We start from the raw sequence: 11,809 nt of genomic DNA, 5'->3' as shown, positions 1-11,809 counted from the left end.
AAAAGGAAAAGCGACTAAGTGCTGTTTTGTAATGGAAGTGTGGTCTGAGGACCAGCTACAATGGCACCTCCCAGGAGCCTGAAAACATTGCAGAACCTCAGTCTCCAGCCCAGTCCAGAATCTGCACTGAGCAGGATTCCTGGAAGCTTTGCGTGCACATTAAAGCTGAAGGAGCACAGTTTTAGAGAAAGGTAGGCAAAAAGCAGAGCTGAGAAGGTCGGGGAGCTGGGAGCTGGTGTAGAATTATGACAGCCAGCTCGGTGCCCACTTCTGCAACAGTTCTTGCACCACAGTTCTTGGGCCACAGTGAGGTGGCTTAGGCAGTAATGGAGTATCCAGAGGAAGAGGACCAGGCTTCTGCTTCAGAATTAAAAGGACAACACAGTATCCCTTCCTCCTAAGTGCTACAATACCTTCTAGGCTATCATCAGTTCAAGGTCAAGCCCATATGGGTACAGATTATGCAGAGGAGGCCTACACAATGTCAGAGAAAAGATTTATTGTACCAATTAACAAAGGGCAATGGGCACTTTCTAAAAATCATGCGTGGTATTATATCCCACGTAAGTAAGTTTCCTTTTGCTTACTTTTCCAAAGAAGTGGTGCCAGAATATCCAAGACAATTATTTTGCTTTAGGATTAGTTGAGCAGAAACTGTTCATGATACCTACGGCTGCAACCTATGAGATCGGTGAGACGTATTAAACCAAGAAAGGGATTTTGAATAGACAAGGCTGGGTTTGACTTATGGCTATTCTACTTCCCATGTGACCCTGGGCAAGTCCCTTATTTCCAGAAGCAAAGATCATAAGCTATAAAATGCTAGTGTTAGTTATAATTAATTATGCATTACTGAGTAGAAACAATATAGCTCAGCCTCACTTAACTGATAATGGTACCATTATTATATTTGTGTTACAACTGAGGAAGCTAAAGCTAGAAAGAGGCAGAGCCCAGACTGATAGGTGCCATATCTGTCCCTTTCAAGAGACCAGAAGAAGTGGTGGAGTGGCTCAAGTGGTAGAGCACCTGCCTAGCAAGTGCGAGACCCTGAGTTCAAACCTCAGTACTGCCAAAAAAAAAAAAAAAAAAAAGCCCAAAAGATGGTTAAATCTGATACCATCACCTCAGTGATCCCAAAGCAGTCTCTGTCTCCCAGTGCCTTCTGCTCGGCCCCTTAATGGATGCTCCTGCTTTTCAGATGGAATTACAAGTGAATCTAGCTACAGTTGATGCAGTTCAATTTATGTTATGAGAATAATCATCAATGTTCACACCATTTAGCTTGCCATCCTGACTGTAAGTCATTATTGATAGCTCAAATTGTGACCTGCTCAGTCTGTGCTCTCTCCTTTGCTTCTGAATCATTCAATTTTTTCATCCCCGAAAACTATAACTCTTCATGTCAACAAGAAAAATCTCAAAATGAGACAATAAAGCAAACATTCCTTGATGCTCAAATTATAAAATAACTAGCCTTTGCCCCCTCTCTCCCCGCTCCCCATTCCCCCTCCTCCCAGCTCTCCCTTTCTCTCCCTCCCCACCCCTAAAGTGCTTCAGGCTCCCTCTCTCCCAGGCAGGAGAATAAGTGCACCCTTAGCTTGGGTGAAACGGGGAGACACTGAGAAACTGTAAGACTGAATAGATTTGAATTAATACAACTTTCTCTCAAACAAAAGCATTTAAGAGTTCAGCAAAGGTTAGGCATGCAGAGAATGTTGCATTTCCTGGTATCTTCTGATTAGCTTTTAAGATAATTAATGGATATAGGAGTATTGCCTGAGCAACAGGGGGCCTTCCTGGAGGAAAGCAGGAAGGCCACTGATCTCCAGCTTCCTTTGCATCTGCAAATTACCCCTCTGGCTTCCATGACATCTGGGTGACCCCAGGATTAGGTAACATGTAATCTCCTAGCACTTGGCTCTAGACATCAAACCCCCTTCCTGGGAGAACATTTTGCTATCCCCATTTTAGGAGGGAGCAATGGCGCTGCACACTCAGTCCTCATACTCACCCAATACGGCAGCTGCTATTATTATTTCCAGCTTGTTGATGAAGAAATGACATCTAGAAAGATGTGGTGACTTTCTCAGTAGCACACAATAAATGCTGGGGCTAGGATTAACCCTAAATCTGTCCGACTCCAGAGTCAAAGCTATAACAAGGGGTAACACATTTCTTTATCCTACTTGTTTTACACCTTCATTTCTACAATGCAAGGCAACAGAGAGAAACAAAAGTCATCCCAAAGACACTAGGCTTCTTTTTTATTTGTTTTGTTTTGGTGATACTGGGGTTTGAACTCAAGACCTCATGCTTGCTAGTTAGGTGCTATACCACCTGAGCCACTCTACCAGCCCTTTTTTGTACTGGGTATTTTTGAGATAAGGTCTTTCAAACTCCTTGCCAGACTAGCTTTGAACCTCAGTCCTCCTGATCTCTGCCTCTTGCATAACTAGGATTACAGGTGTGAGCCACCAGCTCCCAGCAACACCAGGCTTATTTTTTATTATCTGGCTGGCCAAGCAGTGGCAACTAGGACTCTGGTTTCTTTTCATCATTCCACAAACTGTAAACACTTGAGGAATCAATTTTTTTTTTTTTTTACTTCTTATATCCCTCCCAACATTGCCACATTCATTAGAGAGAAATTTTTTCAACTGCTGTATATTTGTGATGGAGTATGTCAGCTATGTAGCACATTGGGTGGCCACTCACCTTTCCACTCTCACTAGACATTCTTAACCAATCATAGTACTCTTGCCTAGTGGGGCCGTCTCAGGGTCTTTCTCTATAGGACACGTCAGACAGATCCTATTCATCAGTCAGGGCTGGTACACCAAGTGGAACCTATTTCTCTTCCTTGTCTAAATTCTTGGCTGGGTACTTTTCCTTGCTTGTCGTTAGGTGAACATTCACTATCTAAATTATAGTCATGAGTCATGAGGCTGCCCAGAGAAGGCAAAAGTCACAACAAAAATATTCCATAAAGAATCTGACCACTTTTCTATTTCAATCCCCCCCCCCGCCATCCTTCCTCCTATTACTCAAAATGCATGTACTAATCAGTAATAATAATCCAAGTAATAATCAGTTATACTCAAGGAAAAAGTTGTAGAGCTAGGCTCAGTGCGTGCCTGCGATCTCAGCACTGGAGGCAGAGGCAGGGAGACTGAGAGTTTGAGGCCAGCCTGGGCTTCTTATTGATATTCTGCGTCCAAAAAAAATTAGTTTCTTGGCTGTTTTGCATAGTGTACATGCAAAAAATGCAAAGGATGGCACATCTTAGGAAATCTAAACTTTTTGTGAAGGGGGTGGAACTGTTAATGGGTGAACTGCTAAAATCAGATACATGAACCATTAACATATGAGAATCTGGGAACTACCTCAGTTAGAATTGAAGAGCACAGAGGAGGGTGGTGGTGATAGGGGCTTCAAAAGGGATCATTTGAATATCAAAAGACTAAGCTGAAACCCTTAGGAGAACTGATGCAGCCTTGGAAAATTTTTTTAAAGAAATGACCTTATTTGTGCCTGTACTGTGCAAACCAAACAAAGGGGTGAAGGTTTGTGCCATTCCCCTGTACAAGTCTGTTAGAAAACAATTATGCCAGGAAAAGCAATCAAAACTCCAATTGTCAACATTTTCTGGTCTGTTCTAAGAATCAGGGCAAGATGTGATTATGACTTTAGTTCTATAATAGAGAAAATGGAGTTATTTATATACTTCCATATGAGGTGAAACTAAAGTTTATTTTTCAAGACAAAGCCCCTTGGGAACCTTGCCTCCCTGCTTCCTGAGATGTGCTGCTCTCATTTTAAGAGGGTATCTGTGAGTATCTGTATCTCCCAGAACCACTCATCTCTGAATACTGATGGCCTCCTGTGCCTTATCTACTTACTTTTTGTTATCATTATTATTATTGTTATTTGGTAGTACTAGGGCTTGAACTCAGGGTCTTGCACTTGCTAGGCCAGGGTTGTACCACTTGAGACATGCCCTTGGCCCATTATGCTTTGGTTTTTCAGATAGGGTCTCATTTTTGCCCAAGGCAGCCTCAAACTGCAATCCTTCTACCTCCACTTCATTAGTAGCTGGAATTATAGGCATGTACAACTGTTAGTGGCACAGTGCAGTCTGTGATCAGAAGACTTCCAAATTCTCTGTGTTCCACCAGGAAGAATCCATGGCAGACATGTGGATATAAATGGAGTTTGTTAAAAGTCAGGGAAGGGAAACAAAAGGGAACATGGTGGGCACAGATGGAATCTGGAGGCAGAGAGAGCATATTTCTCTTCTCCAAGTGCTTTTAAAACTTATGCTGACCTATGGGAAGGGAGGAACCAGGTGATTTCCATCCAATAATCAATGAGTAGGGAAGTGCATGGGTGCTTCCCTGGACAGGTGAGGGTGGTCCCTGAGCCAGGGCATTGTCAATCTGAAATGCAATATTAAGTCATATATTTTCTATGAGTCCTGAACTTTCCCTACTTCTAGCCTGCCTCAAAACTACACCCAGCCCTCTCATTTATTTTCACAGTGCCATGGCCAGGTATGTTGTTTAGACTTGGTTTTACATGTGAAACTGAGGCCCAGAGAACACAAATGAGCAGAGACCAGTGTTTCACCTAGGTGAGCCTGGTTCCTATAGCTGATTCCCAAAGGACTGTTACCAGAGAAATGGACTTGAAAATGACCTCAGTTCTTGCATCTGGCAGAAGAATTCAAGCAAGACATAAAGATTCAGTAAAAGTAATAGTAAAGCTTATTTAGAAAGGATTACACTTTCAACAGACTAAAAGCAGGTTGTCTTTAGAGTCAGAGCAATGGGGTAAGGGGGAAGAGATTCAATGGGAAATGAAGAAAATGGATACCCAGTTCCTGACCTCAACAAAACAATAATAAATGTCACTAAGGAGCCTAGTGACAGCCACATAAAAACCCTCAAGGAAGAAATTTTGGAAGATATTCATGAGAAATTCATGGAGAAGATACTAGACATAGTTAACCAGAATGTACAATATGCACTCAAGAAATTTCAAGACACCAAAAAAGAACATGAGAAGACACAGAAACAAATAAAGGAACTCAAAGAGGACTTTAACACCAAAGTGAAACAAAGGACACTATAAAAAGAGAGATATATGAATTAAAGATGACAACACAAAACATAAAAGAGGAGTTGAACAAAGATATGGAAAACCTCAGAAAAAAGAATTGAACAGAAATCCTGGAAGTAAAAAGTCCCTTTAGTCAAACAAAAGACATAGTGGAAGGCCACTCCAGCAGACTAGAACAAGTGGAAGACAGAATCTCAGAGCTCAAAGATAAAATAGAAATTGAAGAAATCTTAGTCAAACAACACAAGAGCTGTGAAAGGAATATGCAAGAACTCAGTGACTCCATCAAAAGACCAAACCTGAGAATCATGGGCATTGAAGAAAGTGAAGAGGTACAAGCAAAGGGAATGCGTAATATATTAAACAAAATAATAACAGAAAATTTCCCAGTCTTGAGAAAGTTTTGCCCATTCAGGTAGGAAGCCTCCAGGACACCAAACAGACTTGACCAAAACAGAACCTCCCCACGGCATATCATCATTAAAACAATGAGCACAGAGAACACAGAAAGAATATTGAAGGCTATAAAAGAGGAAAAACAAATAATATGTAAAGGTAAACCCATCAAAGTAACAGCAGATTTCTCAACAGAAACCTTAAAAGAAAGAAGGTCATGGAGTGAGGTATTTCAGGCACTGAATGAAAATAACTTCAGCCCTAGGATACTATACCTAGCAAACTATCATTCAAAATTGATGGAGCAATAAAAATCTTCCATGATAAACAGAAACTAAAACAGTATGTGACTACTAAGCTACCACTACAGAAGATTCTATGAGGAATTTTGCACACAGAAGATGAAAGCAAACAAAACCACAAGAGGATGGGAAGTATCAAAGCACAAGAGAAGTCAAGATAAGTAACCAGAGAGTAGCATTGATTTGACTGCACACAATGAAATCCTTAAACAACAAAAACAACTAAATGACAGAAATCACCACATACCTATCAATATTAACACTGAATGTCAATGGACTCAACTCCCCCATCAAAAGACACTGTTTGGGAAACTGGATTAAAAAGGAAGACCTGACAAACTGTTGTTTACAACAGACCCACCTTATTGACAGAAATAAACACTGGCTTTGAATGAAAGGCTGGAAGAAGATTTATCAAGCCAATGGTCCCTGAAAACAAGCAAGAGTAGCGATACTTATATCAGACAAAGTAGACTTCAAACTACATTGGTCAAACAAGATAAACAAGGACACTGCATACTAATAATAGGGGCAATACATAAAAAAGAAATAACAATTATCAACCTATATGCACCCAGTGTCAGTGCACCCAATTTCATCAAACATACACTAAAGGACTTAAAAGCATATATAGACTCCAATATAGTGGTAGTGGGAGACTTTAATACCCCTCTATCACCAATAGATAGGTCATCCACACAAAAAATCAACAAAGAAATCCTAGAACTAAATGACACCATAAACCAAATGTATCTAACTCATGTCTACAGAGTATTTCATCCAACAATGGCACAATATACATTCTTCTCAGTAGCCTATGGAACTTTCTCCAAAATAGATCATATTTTAGGGCACAAAGCAAGCCTCAGCAAATATAAGAAAATAGAAATAGCTCCCTGCATTCTATCTGATCACAATGCATTAAAACTAGAACTCAACAACAAAAGCAACAGCAGAAAATATGCAAATAATTGGAGGCCGAATAACACATTGCTTAACAATCAGTGGGTCATAGAAGAAATAAGAGAGGAAATGAGAAGTTTCCTGAAAACTAATGAAAATAAAAACACCACCTACCAGAACCTATGGGATACAGCCAAGACAGTCCTAAGAGGAAAGTTTATAACCATGAGTGCATATATTAAAAGGACAGAAAGATCTCAAATAAATGACCTGATGCTACATCTCAAACTCCTAGGAAAACATGAACACGTAAAACACAAAACAAGCAGAAGGAGAAAAATAATAAAAATAAGGGCCAAAATTAATGAAATAGAGACCAAAAAAAACCATACAAAGAATCGATGAAACAAACTGCTGGTTCTTTGAAAAAATCAACAAGATTGACAAGCCCCTGGCAAATCTGACTAAACTGAGGAGGAAAAAGACCCAAATTAGTAAATCAGAAATGAAAAAGGAGAGATAAAGCAACAAACATTAAGGGAATCATCAGAGACTACTTTGAGAACCTATATTCCAATAAATTGGAAAATCTAGAAGAAATGGACAAATTTCCAGATACTTATGACCATCCAAAACTGATTAACCACCTAAAAAAATCTATAACATGTAATGAAACTGAAGCAGCAATAAAGAGTCTCCCAAAAAAGAAAAGTCCAGGACCTGAATTCTACCAGACCTTCAGAGAAGAACCAATACCAACACTCCTTAAACTTTTCCACGAAATAGAAAGGGAAGGAACACCTAACTCATTCTATGAAGCCAGCATTACACTCATCCCAAAACCAGACAAGGACACATTCAAAAAAGGAGAACTACAGGCCAATCTCCTTAATAAACATTGATGCAAAAATCCTTAATAAAATAATGGCAAGCCAAATCCAATAACATATCAGAAAGATCATTCACCATAACCAAGTCAGCTTCATCCCAGGAATGAAGGGATGGTTCAGCATATGCAAATCAATAAATGTAATATAGCATATTAATAGAAGCAAAGATAAAAACCACTTGATCACTTCAATAGGTACAGAAAAAGCCTTTGATAAGATTCAACACCATTTCATGATAAAAGCTCTAAGAAAACTAGGAATAAAATGAATGTACCTCAACATTTTAAAAGCTATATATGATAAACCTATAGCCAACATCATACTTAATGGAGAAAAACTGAAACCATTTCCCCCAAAGTCAGGAACAAGACAAGGATGCCCACTCTCCCCACTCCTATTCAACATAGTCCTGAATTCCTAGCCAGAGCAATAAGGCAAGAAGAATAAATAAAAGTAATACAAGTAGGTAAAGAAATAGTCAAAGTATTTCTATTTGCAGATGACATGATCCTATACCTCAAGGATCCAAAAAACTTCACCCAAAAACTCATAGACACCATAAAAGCTTCAGCAATGTAGCAGGATACAAAATCAACTTACAAAAATCAGTAGCCTTTCTATTCACCAACAATGAACAAATTGAGAAAGAATATAGGAAAACAATTCCATTTACAATAGCCGTCCCCCCCAAAAAAATCAAATACCTAGGAATAAATTTAACAAAGGATGTAAATGACCTCTACAAGGAGAACTACAAACCCCTGAAGAAAGAGATCGAGGAAGACTACAGAAGATGGAAAGATCTCCCATGCTTATGGATTGGCAGAATCAACATAGTAACAATGGCTATACTACCAAAAGCAATCCCATCAAAATCCCAATGACATTCATCACAGAGATTGAAAAATTTACCCTAAAGTTCATTTGGAAACACAAAAGTCCATGAGTAGCCAAGGCAATACTGAGCAAAAAGCAATGCTGGAGGTATCACAATACCTGACTTCAAACTATACTACAAAGCCATAGCAATAAAAACAGCATGGTACTGGCACAAAAACAGATATGAAAACCAATGGAACAGAATAGAGGAGCCAAATATGAATCCACACAGCTACACACCCACCTTATTTCTGACAAAGGTGCCAAAAACATACGAAGACAGCCTCTTCAACAAATGTTGCTGGGAAAAGTGGTTACGTACCTGCAGAAAACTGAAACTAGATCCATGCCTGTCACCGTGTACTAGTATCAATGTGGATTAAGGACCTTAATATCAGACCTGAAACTTTGCAGTTAGTACACAAAAGAGTAGGGAGTACCCTGGAAACCATAGGTATAGGCAAAGACTTCCTCAGTAGAACTCCATCAGCCCAGCAACTAAGAGAAAGGATAGACAAATGGGACTACATGAAATTAAAAAGCTTCTGTACAACAAAAGAAATGGTCTCTAAACTGAAGAGAACACACACAGAGTGAAAGAAAATATTTGCTAGCTATACATCAAAGGACTGATAACCAGAATATACAGGGAGCTCAAAGAACTAAACTCCCCCCAAATCAATGAACCAATAAAGAAATGGGCAACAGAACTAAACAGAACTTTTTTCAAAGGAAGAAATCCAAAAGGCCAAAAAACAAATGAAAAAATGCTCACCATCTCTGGCCATAAAGAAACTGCAAATCAAAACCACACTAAGATTCTACCTCACCCCTGTTAAAATAGCTAGCATCAGCTAGCATCAACACCACCACCATCAACAAATGTTGGCAAGGGTACAGGGGCTGGGCGGGAAGGAACCCTCACACACTGCTGGTGGGAATGTCAGCTAGTACACCCACTTTGGAAAACAATATGGAGGCTTCTTAAAAAACTAAACATAGATCTGCCATATGATCCAGCAATCCCACTCCTAGGGATATACCTGAAGGAATGCGACTCAGGTTATTCCATAGGCACCTGCACACCCATGTTTATTACAATACTATTCACAACAACTAAGGTGTGGAAATAGCCAAGATGCCCTGCTACTGATGAATGGAATAAGAAATGTGGTATTTATACACCACTTAATTTTACTCAGCCACAAAGAAGAATGAAATTTTGTCATTCAAAAGTAAATGGATGGAACTAGAGAACATCATCTTAAGTGAAGTTAGCCATGCTCAGAAGGCCAAAAATCTCATGTTCTCTCTCATATGAGGATTATAGACCTGAAACAAATGCAGTAATATTATGGAACAGGGGTCACACACTAAAGGAGGTCACACACGGGAGGAATAGGGAAAGGGAAGGAAACCTAAAACTTGAATGTGGTTGATGTGCTCACTGTAGAGGAGCAAATATAGTAATCTTAAACTGGCAGAAGCCAATATGGGAAGGGGTCCAGGAAGCAGTGAAGAGGTCTGGTAGAGACAAATCAGTGTGGGTTACAATATACAAAGGCATGGAAGCAATGCTAGGAATCTCTCTGTATAGCTATCTTTATTTCAAATTAGCAAAAATGCTATGTCTTTCTTATTAGCTCCTATGTTTTCTCTTCAACGGAGGTCAGAACAGGTTCTGCTCAGAAGTGAGTTGAAGGTGGAGGGGAGGAGACGGGAGGTGGCTCAAACAATGTATACATATGTAAGTAAATGTAAAACTGATAAAATAAAAGAAAGGAAGAAGAAAAAAGAAAAAAAGATTTAGTAAAAGTAAATTCTATTAAGAATCTATTCTTAAGAAAGGACTACACTTTCAACAGACTGAAAGCTGGTTGTCCCTAAAGCAACGGGGTCAGGAGAAAGAGAAAGAGAAAAAGATATTTCCTGTTCCCCCATAGGAAATGGGAGCAAAGACTCAAAATGGTGGTCCCCACGCCTAGTCTTACACAGGAGACTGGGGGGAGTGGATACACGTGCTCAAAGGTAATGTGGGTCTGGATGGCTGAGATAGCTGTTGAGGAGGGGTCATCCTCCCAAATCATAGCCAAATCACAGAGACAACAGGTGGCTGTAGAACTTCCCTTTCATTACTCTCTACCCATCCAAGGATCCTTGCAGCTTGTTGACATCTCAAATAGGAAAGCAGAAGCAGGTAGCAACTTTGTCTCCCTGTTCCTATAACTTAGCATCTAAAAGGAGATGAAAGAGGGCTAGCTGTACTGGCTCTCCTTGTTCCAATATCAGAGTCTGGCCCTCTCTAAATATTTATTAAAATATATAGTTTCCCTGGCTCCTCTTGTGGCTACTGCTTATGTCTAACTACTACCTATCAGGACCATTGAATGAAGCAGGGAAGTGACCTGATCAATAAATCCATCATTGAGTACCATCTACCCACCTCTGGGAAAAGAGAAGGAACCCTGGAGACCTTCTTAACCCCCATAACACCACTGAATCCTCTGGCTGGCCCAGGGGCACCTCCTTCTCTCCTGAAGTCTCTTCCTCCAGTTATGCTCCAACACTTAGGGCCTTTCTGGAGCCCTGAAGCAGGACGTTCAGGCCCCCAGTAAATGAGGCCTCTTCTAGCCTGTCCCCTCTGCTTCTCCTCAGCGTATCATTTCCTCAACCCTCTGAAGTAAACCTGTTGTGTCTTCTGCCCCTAACCTCACCTCATCTCCATCTTCTGCCAGGTAGCTGGCACCAGTTTCTAAATGCCCAGGAAAGAGCCCAGCAAGCCAGCTACAGCCACAGATGTGCCTTTGCCTCTTGTGCTCTAACCCAGAAAAACCAGGGGACAGAGGCATATCAGACGAAAGAAGGAAGAGATAGCCCTCATTTGCCAAAACTGGGGAGCAGATGGTTGGCAGATCTTACTTCTGCTTTAATGTATAATTTCATATGGATTTTGGAACTGATTCAGGGATTTTTCTTGGGGGAGGGAATTAAGCAGAAAACGAAACAAAAACTAGTCCAAACCTTTTTACAGATGAACTGATGAAACTTGAGAGACCAATGAAACTGGCAGAGTCAGGGACTGCTAAGTTCCCATAGCAAGTCAGAGCTAAGACATGGTCTCAAAGACCCTGAAAATCTGTGGGTTTAGCATATCTTGGGTCATGTCTTTGAATGGACAATAATTACAACTAGTAAGGAACTAACATCCTAAATTCTCCCAGAAGTGATCATTGTGTTTTCAGTAGTGGAGTCTGTGATCAGAAGACTTCCAAATTCTTTGTGTCCCGTGGGGAAGAATCCATGGCAGGACACATGGGT

The sequence above is a fragment of the Castor canadensis genome, chromosome 1 (assembly GCF_047511655.1).
Source record: "Castor canadensis chromosome 1, mCasCan1.hap1v2, whole genome shotgun sequence".
Taxonomy (NCBI): Eukaryota; Metazoa; Chordata; class Mammalia; order Rodentia; family Castoridae; genus Castor; species Castor canadensis.
Note: the sequence above shows the minus strand (reverse complement) of the source record.